General features: G+C 38.1%; 1 protein-coding gene across 1 annotated transcript in view; it reads right to left on the bottom strand.

The window, feature by feature from the left end:
- Positions 1-2,058: 2,058 nt before the first annotated feature.
- The window catches only part of dullard (dullard homolog), a 30,349-nt gene continuing 20,454 nt past the window's right edge, over positions 2,059-11,953 (bottom strand). Inside the window, 1 exon segment of the mRNA NM_001164948.1 lies at positions 2,059-3,040. The gene's annotated coding sequence lies outside the window, so the exon portion shown is untranslated.

Raw genomic sequence — 11,953 nt, 5'->3', positions numbered from 1 at the left:
GTGGTCGTAGGTTAACTCTTCATATTTCAGCGCAACTAAATTATCTTTCCATCTTTATTATGTTTTTTTTTTATCTAGTACATGTACTGTAATGCCATTTATTTTCACTATTTTGATGTTTTGAACATATTCACTGTGATTTAATTTCAGGAAGGGAAAAATGAGTTATATTGCTATCTTACATGTTCACATATATTTAATTTAGAGGATTTTACTTAGCAGCAAAAATAGCAAAATTAAAACCCAGTGAATAATTAATGCACTTACAGTACTAGTCTTCCCAGAAAGAAAAAATCCTATCTTACCGCTTCTGTGAACAGTCTACAAGTGTACATAGAAATGGAACCAGTATAGCCCATGCAATTTACATACAACTCAAAATATACCAGTGATTACAGAAGAACGACATAAAAAAGCAAAGTACTGTAGAATACTTTATTTCTGCTTGGAATTTATTTTCGCTATTTTCGCTGAAGGGATGATTCTGTGAAAATAAAATCCAGTGAATATACTTTTTTTCCTATATTTCACATTAAAGTCATCAGAAATCAGTGAAAATAAATTCCATACAAAACGCTCAAAAAGCCTTTTCAGCGAAAATTAATTCCAGCGAAAATAAAGTATTCCACAGTACATCATCATGGTTTCAACGCTTCTTTCATCAGTTTAATTGCAACAAACATACATAAATGTTGCTATATACAAGGAATATAAGAGTTACTAGATAAGAGCTGAGTGAGAGTTAGTGTTGCCAAAAAAATGAAATAAAATTTATTCTCTATACTATACCTGAATGATATACATACTTCACATATACTTTCACTTAGTGCTACATTACGTGCACAATAACTATCAATTGTCAGCTAGTGACTTGAAAGAAAAACATTGTTTGTGATATGGCCTTTCGATGTATGTATTAATCACCGACAAGGTCACTTTTAACTGTTTAGGACTGTTTTACCATACTAAACAAATGTGATCTACTCAAACTCGTATGTTTTTGATTCTTTGGAAAAATACAGAAAAAAAAATATTTTTTTTTACCAACACCTTGATAGATCCAGGCATAAAACCTGTATCCATTAAGAACATCGAACACATATGTTAAATCCAATTTGTTTGTTTTTTACCAATACATATTTAATAAAAAAATAACCCCAAAAATAAAAATAATAATTAAGCTCTACTAGGATCTCAGTAGTTGTTATGATCACCACCAGAGGGCGCCAGTTTTATAATATTATTTCACATACACTTTGTTCTATGGAGATGTGCACATAAAGAACACCATGGAACATTGTTCAATTACATTACTTAACATCACAAAGTCTTCTTGTAATTAGACATCCTACCCTCCAACATATAGACCACCTAGCTGGAACATTATTTCTTGATGGCCATGTTAGTGGACATAGAATGATGACATCACTTGCATCGAAACACATAGTAGCATGACATTACTTGTATTGATCACAAAAATGATGACATCACTTGGATTGAAATACATAGAATGATGACATCATTTTGTACTGATCAAAGGTGATGACATCACTTGCATAGAAATAGAGAATGATGGCATTACGTGTACTGATCTAATGCGATAACATCACTTCCATAGAAACACATAGAATGATGACATCATTTTGTACTGATCTAATGCAATGACATCACTTGCATAGAAACATAGAATGATGACATTACTTGTCTGATCACAAAGACGATGACATCAATTAGATAGAGATCATAGAATGATGACATTACTTGTATTGATGCCAGTTTTTAACATGCATTAAAGTGAACATAACATCACTTTTACTAATACAATATTTGTATTTTGAAATAATTCCTCACGTAGACAACTGCATAACAAAAAATGTTAGACAGGATGTACAATCGCACCCCTAATGCTTCAGTTTACTTTCATACACAAAACACATAATGCAATGCAATAAAGATGTCATTTCAAAGGAAACCTTCACCATGTACCCATCCCTGAGAGTAGATCAACCAATATTTTGGATAACGACATTTATCAGAGAACACAGAAAACACAAGAAGTTCATTTCATATCAGAATGCCAGTTTATTTTCATTACGTACTTGTCATATCATAGGGAGACTCACGAACTGACAGTTGGTAAATATTATTAATAACAAAATCATCTAAAATTAAAATAAAAGCAATATGGTCTTTTTCATCAGCAAAATACAATTATCATTCAGGAAACATGTAATTCTTTCTGAAAATCACAGTGTTCAGTTTCTAAAGAATTCTGCATACAACACATTGGTTGAAAAAAAAAAAACGAGGCTTCAACAAAAATCACAGTGGGTTCAGAGTTCCACTGACAAACGTGGGTGATCACTTTCTGATTTCCCTTTCTTTGTGCAACTTTTTTCAACAAATACCCAAACAGGAGAAACTTAGATCTGAATGCGTGAAAATATCTGTGCTACATTTTTTGTACTTTTAAACAATACGACATTGAACCAAAATGATTCTAGTTGTACCAATGCACACAAATGGGATAACAATTTAGGATATTTAAACGCTACCTTTCCAGCTGGAAAATAATTTTTTTTTTCAAAAAATATTTATTTTCCAGCCTTTTGCATATTATAATCACTAAATATGTATATGCCATATTATCATGCGTATACTCATTTGATGCCGCAAATATAAATTGGTTTAAAACAAATTGTAGCTCATGCCCATTTCTGAGGTGTGTTGCCAACAAAAGAAATAGTTGATTTTGAAAACATTTGTCAGAAAGGGATGCAAGGGTTTATGTGGTACGTTGCCATGAAAATTGGGATATTTTTATTCGATAGTGAAATATTTGCAGCAATACAGTCAAGGACAATTGAAATCCTGTCCAGCTTAACCGACGGGGTCAAATTACCCGCCCAATCACAGAATGCTGCAAAGGAAGCATTCTGATTGGTTCTTCAGAGCTGAACAATATAAACACAATTCACTAATACAAAAGAATGTTAACTGTCTCACAAGTCAAAACTACAGTGCAGAGAAATTAAAGTAACATAGTTGAACTCTGGTGACCTTGCCCTTTGTTATATAATATAATTCCCTTTAACATAGTTTGTTTCAATATAAATATACATTGTCATAATTAATTTTGAATACAAAAAAGTTTTGGGGTTGAACTAACAGTGGGGAATCAGTCTACCGAATGTCCTTTAAAGATGTAAATATCTTACAAAAACATTGGTGCCTTATTTGTTTAATTATTTTAAGGGACATAATTTCCAGCTTTATTCAAAGTAATTCAGATATTTTAGTATAAAAACAAATGCCTCATTGCAAAAAAAAAGTGCTGCATTTAGACGTGAATAGATTCATAAAACATGCAAGATAACAGAAAATCTTAGCTGGCTTTTGTCCAAGTATTTTGTACAGGTGTCTGTCAAAAATTAATGATTCACTGAGACAAATATGAACTGCCTCATTGTGTGACTACTGTATTATATGAAAAGTAAAAAAAAAAAACACCCTTTATGAATAGCTATCATGTTGCAAGCTCTGCTTTAAATAGTTAGTTGGTGTCCAGTGGAGGGAGAAGTCAACAGTACTGTTGCCTCCTGAGAACCTACATCTTCAAACACTGCAATCTTTGTTTGAAGTAAGTTTTTAAACTAGTATTAAAAAAACTCTATTATTCTGTTCTAATAGCTGAAACATATTCCTGTGAGTTTTCATTTGTCGAATGAACTGTTTGTCAAATACAGAATACATATATTTTAGAACAATTTTCTTTTTAAAATGTGGATGAAATGTTTTGCTTTTTATGTATTTTTTATGTATTGTTTTTGATTTGATAACTTTGAACTAAACAGATTTTCTATTAACTTCAGATCTTGATCAAAGTTTGGCACCCAGTTCATAGCAGTGCTTATATTGATTTTCTGACATCTTGTTTCATGTAAAGATTTATTGGTAGGTTTGCAAATGTGTATCAGACTGTGCAATCTCTCCATGAGTTGGTTTTGAAACCCAGTAAGGGATTCTGAGATACATTACCAAGGATATTATTACAAGATAAATCATTGCTTCATTGAACACATACAACAATGCATATTTTTTAAAACTAGCGCCGAAGGCGCATATTAGTTTTTATGTTTATATAAGAGATTGCATACTTACCCCTTTGGTTAATGAAATTTTAATTTCATAAACAAATGGGATAATTGCCAATTATCATATAATACTGGTTAAATAAAATCGAAATAACAGTGGATAGCTCCCGTAGGGGCGTCCTTCCCCTGTCATCTGATTTGCATACTTCCAGATCTTTTTGACCACGATATTGATTCGTAGCTATTTATCTGGGGTGGTTTTGGGTGGGAAGGTAAGTATGCAATCTCTTATATAAACATAAAAACTAATATGCGCCTTCGGCGCTAGTTTTAAAAGTTTATTACAGAGTATTGCATACTAACCCCTTTGGTTAATGAAATTTTAATTTCATAAACAAATGGGACAGATTACCAGAGAATATCTCTTGGCAGATAAATACTACCCCACCTGATTATGGAATTGAAAAAATTCCATCCCCCCAACTGTATAACTCCCGCTAACTGAATAATTCTTGCAGTTGCGGAAAGTTACATGCCCTATTGTTTCGTTACAACTTGGCCTGTCACTAGGTAGCCTAACGAGTGTAGACCCTGTGACTCGGCCGCTAGGTCTTTCAGGTAATAAGAGAGAAAAGTGTTGCTAGTTTTCCAGGACCCGGCTGCTAGCACCTGGGCTAAAGAAGCTCCGCTAGCAAATGCCAGTGTATTACCTATGCCTCTTAAGTCATGCATCTTGGCAGTGACTTTGCCTGCCTCTGTGCTCAAATACTTATCACTATAAGCGTGGTAAACCGTCTCTTTTACCCATCTCGCTAACGTGAATTTCGACGCCGCTGAGCTTTGTTTACCTTTTTGGTAACAAACGAACATCGACCTTTGACCCCTTCTGACCCCGGAAGTACGTTTCTTATAATAAGCTAGCGCACGTACCGGACAAAGAATTCTGTCTTGTTTTTCATTGGAAATATTGCTCAGTGCCGGGATAACGATCGGAGTCGCCGTCTCGTGCAGTTTCTGATTTTTTCCTCTGAATTTTACTGATGTCATTAAAATCGCTTTATCGGGATAAAACACCGTAAAATTGTCTTCAAATGACAGAGCGTGTATTTCGCTAACTCGCCTCCCTGAAGCGAGTGCTAGTAGAAAAACAGTCTTTTTCGTCCAGTCCTGTAGTGACGCCAATTCCTTCGGTTCGTATGGGAATTGTCGTAGCGCTTCAAGGACTACTGACAAGCTCCATGCAGGTGCTTTGTACCTCTCAATGGGGCCCGCCTGTGTAATAAAGCCCTTGAACAGATCGGAGATTGTCGGGTCATCCGAAATGTTTTTGTCTAGGCTTAGTTTGAGTACAGAGTTGATCGCCGATTTATAGTTTTCTACTGTCCCCGGTTTCAACTTTTTTTCGTTGATCAAATAAGAAAAAAACTCCGCTACTTGGGGCAAAGAGGGATAGAGTGGATGTTTATCCCCTGCAAGACACCAATTACGAAATTTTTCCCAGTGGTATTGATACAATCCATTTGAGGAATCCCTAAGCCCGGCCGTCGTTGTTTGCGACACTTGGCTTGAAAACCCTTGCGCAATTCTAAATTGCTGGATAGTTTCCACACGTGAAGTTGGTACAGCTCCGGGTTGGTTGGTGTATAACCGCCGGGTTGTGTCAACGTGATTTCTTGTGGCAGGCTTCTCGGATGGTCCGTTAGCAGAGACAGCAGTAACGGAAACCAAGTCTGAGACGGCCAGTTCGGTGCCACTAGAATCATGTGCGAGTTCTCCGATTGTTCCAGTTTTTGTAACGTTCGGTGGATCAATGGAAATGGTGGGAATGCGTAACTGAACATTCCGCCCCACTCCATCTGAAGTGCGTCCCACGTCAGTGACTGTTTGTCCGGATAACGCGTCACAAAAACGGGACGTTTTTTGTTTTCCGGTGTTGCAAACAGATCTACCTGGGGTTCCCCCCACATGTCGAACACTAGGTTTACTGCCGTCTGTGACAGCTCCCATTCTGTGTCGTCGTAGGGTTTCCCCCGGGATAGCGAGTCCGCTACACCGTTTTGGACTCCCGGTATATGTTTGCACATCAGCTCGACTTTGTTTTGTGCACACCACTTTAGCACTGCTACAGCATGGTCGTTTAACGACTGTGATTTCGTTCCCCCTTCCTTGTTGAGGTAAGCTACTACAGTCTGATTGTCGGATCTTATTAACACGGCCCGGTTTTTTACCGCTTTTTTGAAGGATTGCAGGGAGAACTGCACCGCTAGCATTTCCAGTCGGTTTATGTGAAATTTCCTTTGTTTTTCGTTCCACTGACCGTGTGCAATCCCGTCCATGCAGTGCCCTCCCCAGCCCGTCATGGATGCGTCCGTCACCAACGTTACTGTCGGTTTCGCCTTGTCCATGGGAATCCCCGCCGTGAGGTTCTTGAGGTTGCCCCACCACGGAAGTGATTCCAGAAAGGCCGGTGTGAACAGTACCGGTTTTTCGTATTTTATCCCGTCCTTTGATAGTCGCATTTTTAACTGTGCGTCTAACACTAGGCGTTGGATCGGTCTGGACTGTAGCGCCGCTCTCGGTACTAAGCCCCTCATCGAAGTTAACATCCCCACTAGTCGCATTACCTGGCGTAGTGTGGCTTGTTTTTGTTTTAGAAATGATTGTATCATTTTTTGTACATTGTCGATTCTGTGCTGGGCTGGTCGGATCATGCCTTTCTCCGCATCCAGTTCCATGCCCAGAAAGACTATTTTCTGCGTCGGTATTAATTCTGATTTTTCCATATTTATCAGAAAACCTAGCTTTAACAGTAGACTGACAGTCCGCTCGGTTGATTGACAAATCAGGTTCCGATTTTGACTTTTTATCAGCCAGTCGTCTAAGTAGGGGTTGACGTCTGCTGCGTTCTTGTGCAGTAACGCCACCACTGTGCGTAGAACTTTTGTAAACAGAAGTGGGGCTGACGTCAGGCCGAAAGGTAGGACGGTGTACTGATACGTTACACCGTTCACCACGAATCGTAACAAGCGCCTGCTTTCTGTGTGTATTGGTATGTGCAGGTAAGCGTCGGTCAAGTCGAGGGACGTCATCCAGTCCCCTTTTTGAATTGACGCTCTCACTAGTGCCGGAGTTAACATTTTGAACGTTTCTTTCTTCACAAATTTGTTCAACTCCTTTAAATCCAGCACCAGCCTGTACCCACCGTTGGATTTCTTGACGGGAAATAACCTCGAGATGAAAGAATTTTTCGGGTTTTGTACCCGCTGAATTACCTTTTTTTCGAGTAGTATTTCCACGCTTTCTTTCAGTATTGTTGACTGAGTAGAGCCCGGTTTCCCCGAAATACATGTTCTTTTTTTGCATTTCGGTTCTTTTATCAACGGTATTCGATACCCGTGTGTTATTATCGATATCACATACGGATCGTTTATAGTTTCTTTCCACCGGGGAATACATTTCTGCAGACGCAGTGCCACCGGCGTCGAGGGACTCACCAACCCTCGGTCGCTTGTGGCGGTATACATTGACATCGCCGATTTCTCCATTTCCCCCTGGAGTGAATGCGGCGTTATATCCCCGTTTAACGTCCTTCCCCCCTTTTTTTCCAACCTGGAGGGGAGTAGGGACTCTGCCTTACGGGTTTCTGTTTTTTCACCGGTCGATGCGTCATTCTCCCTAGGTCCACGCATTCGGCCGGTTGTTTGTTTATACGATCGCCCACCGACCTGAGGTGCGGCCGACCGTGTTTTTGTTGTGCACGATTGAGTTCCCGCCATCCTGGGCACTGAACAAAATCGCTTAATGCACGATGTTTTGCACGACTTGGTTCCCGCCGACCTGGGCACTGAACCGAATCGTTTAATGCAAGTGGTATATGTGTAAGGGGATCTGTGGTTTGATTTGTTTGACAAAAATACTCGGAGACTTGAGTAATATTTGACATGTTTAATCGCACCTTGTTTTGATACATTACCATATTTGCTGACGTATAGTCAGGAAGACTTTTTAGTGTTACCAGTCTGTTTCGAGAATTGTTTATTCTGTCGCTGCTGGTTTTCACTTTTTCCTTTTGCCTGATTCGGGTTTGCCTTTGCGTTTCCCTTGGGCTGACCCGTAGTAGCTTGGTTAACTGGCTTCGCCTTGGTCGCGATGCTCTGTTATTAGCGGCTTGCTTGGCTTTAAAGGCGCCTTCGATCATCACACGGTTAACTTTTGCCGCTGCTTTCTCATTCAACTTAGAATTCACAGCGCTGAGTTTTCCGTCGAATAATTTGGTCCCTCTGAAATCGATCGTCGCCAATTCGTTCTTGATTTCAGCGTTGGCGGCTGTCTTTAGCATAGCGGACCAAACTGCTGCACGGCGAGAGTGTTGAATAGTCGCTCGTAACTGGAGGTGACTCTGTATTATGTCAGCGTCGACGACGTTAGTCGCGACCAACAGCGGCTCTAATGTGCTAAACAGTTCATCCTTGGTGATGTTGCCCGTTTTGAATTTCGCTAACTGAATTTGTGTAGTAGTAGTGAAAAATTCTCTATGGCTTAATGCAAGAGAAGTGTCCCAAACGTTGTTTTCCAATCTACATAGCGTTGACTGGGACAGGCAATACGGGATGTAAACTTGTGGTTTGCCGAGTGGATGTTTCGTTATACTTCCTTCGGCGACCATTTCCCGGACGCATGGCTCCAGTTCTGGTGGTTGTACGCCGAGAGGTCGTTCGTGCTGGGTCATTCCAGTTTTTGTCCACACCCCCCCTACGGATGGGTTAAATCCGAGGGGTCATATTTCTACAAAAAGTATGGATGGTCCAATTCCGAGAGGTGTCATTTTTTGACTATTTTTTTTTCTATATCCACACCCCTACAGATGATTTAATTCCGAGGGGGGTCAAATTTTTGATATTTTTTTTTCATATCATGCACACTCCCCATAGATGATGTGAATCCATGCGGTCGTAATTTTTAAGCTTCCAAGGGGTAGGTTTGTAAAAAAAAAACTGTCAGCCAAGAGACCTGGGGGGGAGGGTGTACGCCCCTTTTAAAATGCATGCAGTCATACGTGGCTGTACCCCTGCTCGCAAACTGTTTTAATCCAAGAAAATCTATTTATTATTCTGCGACTGTGTCGATCAAGCCCACACAAACATATCAGTCGCAACTTAGAATAAAGAATAAACCAATGTGTTGGGGCAAATAATTCATGTGTATACTTGATACATTCATTTAAAAGAGTCTGACTTACTTGTACATTTCAGTTGTTCTCAAATTTCATTGGCATCCATGAACTGGAATAGTTCACATTATAAATTAAAATAAACTCAACTCGAAATGTGGCTATTACATAGGACATTACAACACTTGTATACATTTTATTTATAATATTTGAAATCTCTGTATTTTACTGGCTGGCATAATTAGAAAGCTTCGCGTTCATTCCCTTTATTCTAACTCTAGGCTTGCACGGCAATTCACATTTATTGTCAAGTCCATGAATGACTGGGAAATTACAAGAATCACAAAAATTTCCAATGGAAAATTAAATAAATTTGCCTTAGTCAAAAGCTTGGAAACTAGTCTATAATAGTTGGCAGAAGAACATTTGTTTTATTTGCCTGAGCCTTGGAATGAAAGACGTACATAATATAAAATATGATTTTGTGAATATACATCATGCATGGTCTCAGATAATGTTTAGAAAGTTTAATGTTCCGCGTAGACCAAATATAATCACGCAAAGTATAAATTCAAAATGTTTTAATACATTGGTGAGAGGTCGCATGCACTTAGAAAAAAAAGCCGAGGTCAAAATTTGGTACAACATACGCCGCGACAACTGAGTGATCAGCAACATCATTTTGGGGTGCAATTGAATTCAAGTACTTCTTTGCAAAACTTGCTGTGCTGCGATGCTGACATCAAGTGTATGTTGACCGAAGTTTGGCACGTTACTTTAGCAACCCCTTTTGTTCTTGCCTTGTGTGTCGTTCTAGTCAAATTGTTATGATATCCGCAACTTGTACACAACTCTGTACTGGCTTTTCTAATTACACAATTTTGTTTACAATATTGTACCGGCTCTGAATATTTCAACATTGTAATTGCTTTCATAATAATTACGCAAACTCAAGTTATTTTTACTATTGTTAGGGTACTGACCCGGGGTATTGGGTCTGTGAGTATCTCAATATTACCGACTCTATAATGTTGCATTCGTAATAATTTCGCAAACTTACACATGTGCGCATTTAAATCATTGAAAAAGATAGTAGTCAGGTGTCTACCGAATGTCGGGAAAATATTTTAAATACTTCATCGATGTTCCTATTATGAATTATTTTATTCGAAATGAAGTGAATATGCAATTTAAACCATACAATAACATACCATATCATGCGCAATGTTTAAATTTTACTATAATATAATAAACTCTTGGCAGCGCACTTTGATTACATTATTCATGTACATTTCAACTGATAACCACATGTTTGAATTACATGTGACGATGGGCAATGACCTCCAGAGTTCACGCACTGACATTTAAAGCAAGAGAGTTGTCATCTACGCATGTGTCCATAGTGTGTCTACCCATGCCTACCCTTAGCTGAAGTTGACAATACATAAATACATACATTATGTATTATTTGGTTAACTTGTGTCTTTTGTCACACCAAAATGTTTCAATATTTCAGGGCAAAAGTATTGAGGACTGTTCACAATTATAATTATCAAACTTTTGACATATCATATGAACATTTAGGTTTTAAAGTTGTATTATGTTTTAATTTTTGTTGAAAATTGATCATTTCCTCTTTTCAGAAATATGTTTTACTATACAGCATACATTATAAGGCCTGAAACCAGTTGGTTTGAGTTTTCAACAACTTAGAAAGTCTCAATTCAACATTGTAAATAAACTACTAGTATGAACTTTTGTACTGCTGGCAGGTTCTACTGTTATCACAATACTTTTTCGCTAAGTTTCGCTGTGTTATAACATTTCTTTTCATTAGTTTACGCTTTTAATGTGCAGCCAGACTCCACAGGCCAATGTTGGTAAGTTACTCACTGTTGCATCATGGGATTTAAGTTGTTTTCCCAACTTAAAACCCATAGATGTTGTCCTGGATTTTGTTTTTGGATTTAGTTAAGGGGGTCAAATTAACCTATTTACAAAGGGCTTTCAACTAAATATAAAACATAATATATACAACTTTAAATTAATGTTTTTGTGACATTAAATCCAAAGCAGTAAACCTGTGTATTCAAGTTTTACTAATAGTCATTAGACCTTGCTTGCTTTTATGTATAAAGCAAATTATGAGCAATAAAAAAATGTTATTACCGGTATACAACACTCTACATGTATATATGCACTCTAGATGTATATTTTTGCATTTACACCGAGCGCCATATTGCTTCATACATATGATTTGTGAATCAGTCTGCAAATTACCTGGCCATTCAGTTGAACGTACTTCTACATTGCAATTACTAGAGACATATCACAATAAAACAAAATCAACACCAATGACAAAAGTCATTCAACTAATTTTCGGGCTGATTTGCAAATTAGGTGCACAAAACAATGTGGGACACAAACATCCCTCTAGGTGACGTCGTCATATTATGATATCACTCTAGTTGTGCAGACCCCCCCCCCCAAAAAAAAATTATTGACTCCTTCCAACTGCACTGCTCTTTGCAACATACCATCCCAATTTACCAATTTCTTTTTTATAATTAGAAGACCCAAGTAGGCCACTTGCAAGTCACACTGCTTTTTTTCCGAGGGGTTCTGTTTTTGTGTGTATCCGAGGGGTATAATTTTTTCACATACCCATCCGTATACGCCAAATCAGTAG

This window comes from Saccoglossus kowalevskii, chromosome 15 (assembly GCF_978046115.1).
Source record: "Saccoglossus kowalevskii chromosome 15, keSacKowa6.1, whole genome shotgun sequence".
Taxonomy (NCBI): Eukaryota; Metazoa; Hemichordata; class Enteropneusta; family Harrimaniidae; genus Saccoglossus; species Saccoglossus kowalevskii.
The sequence above is the reverse complement of the archived record's forward strand: the minus strand, read 5'-3'. Positions and strand labels throughout refer to the sequence as shown.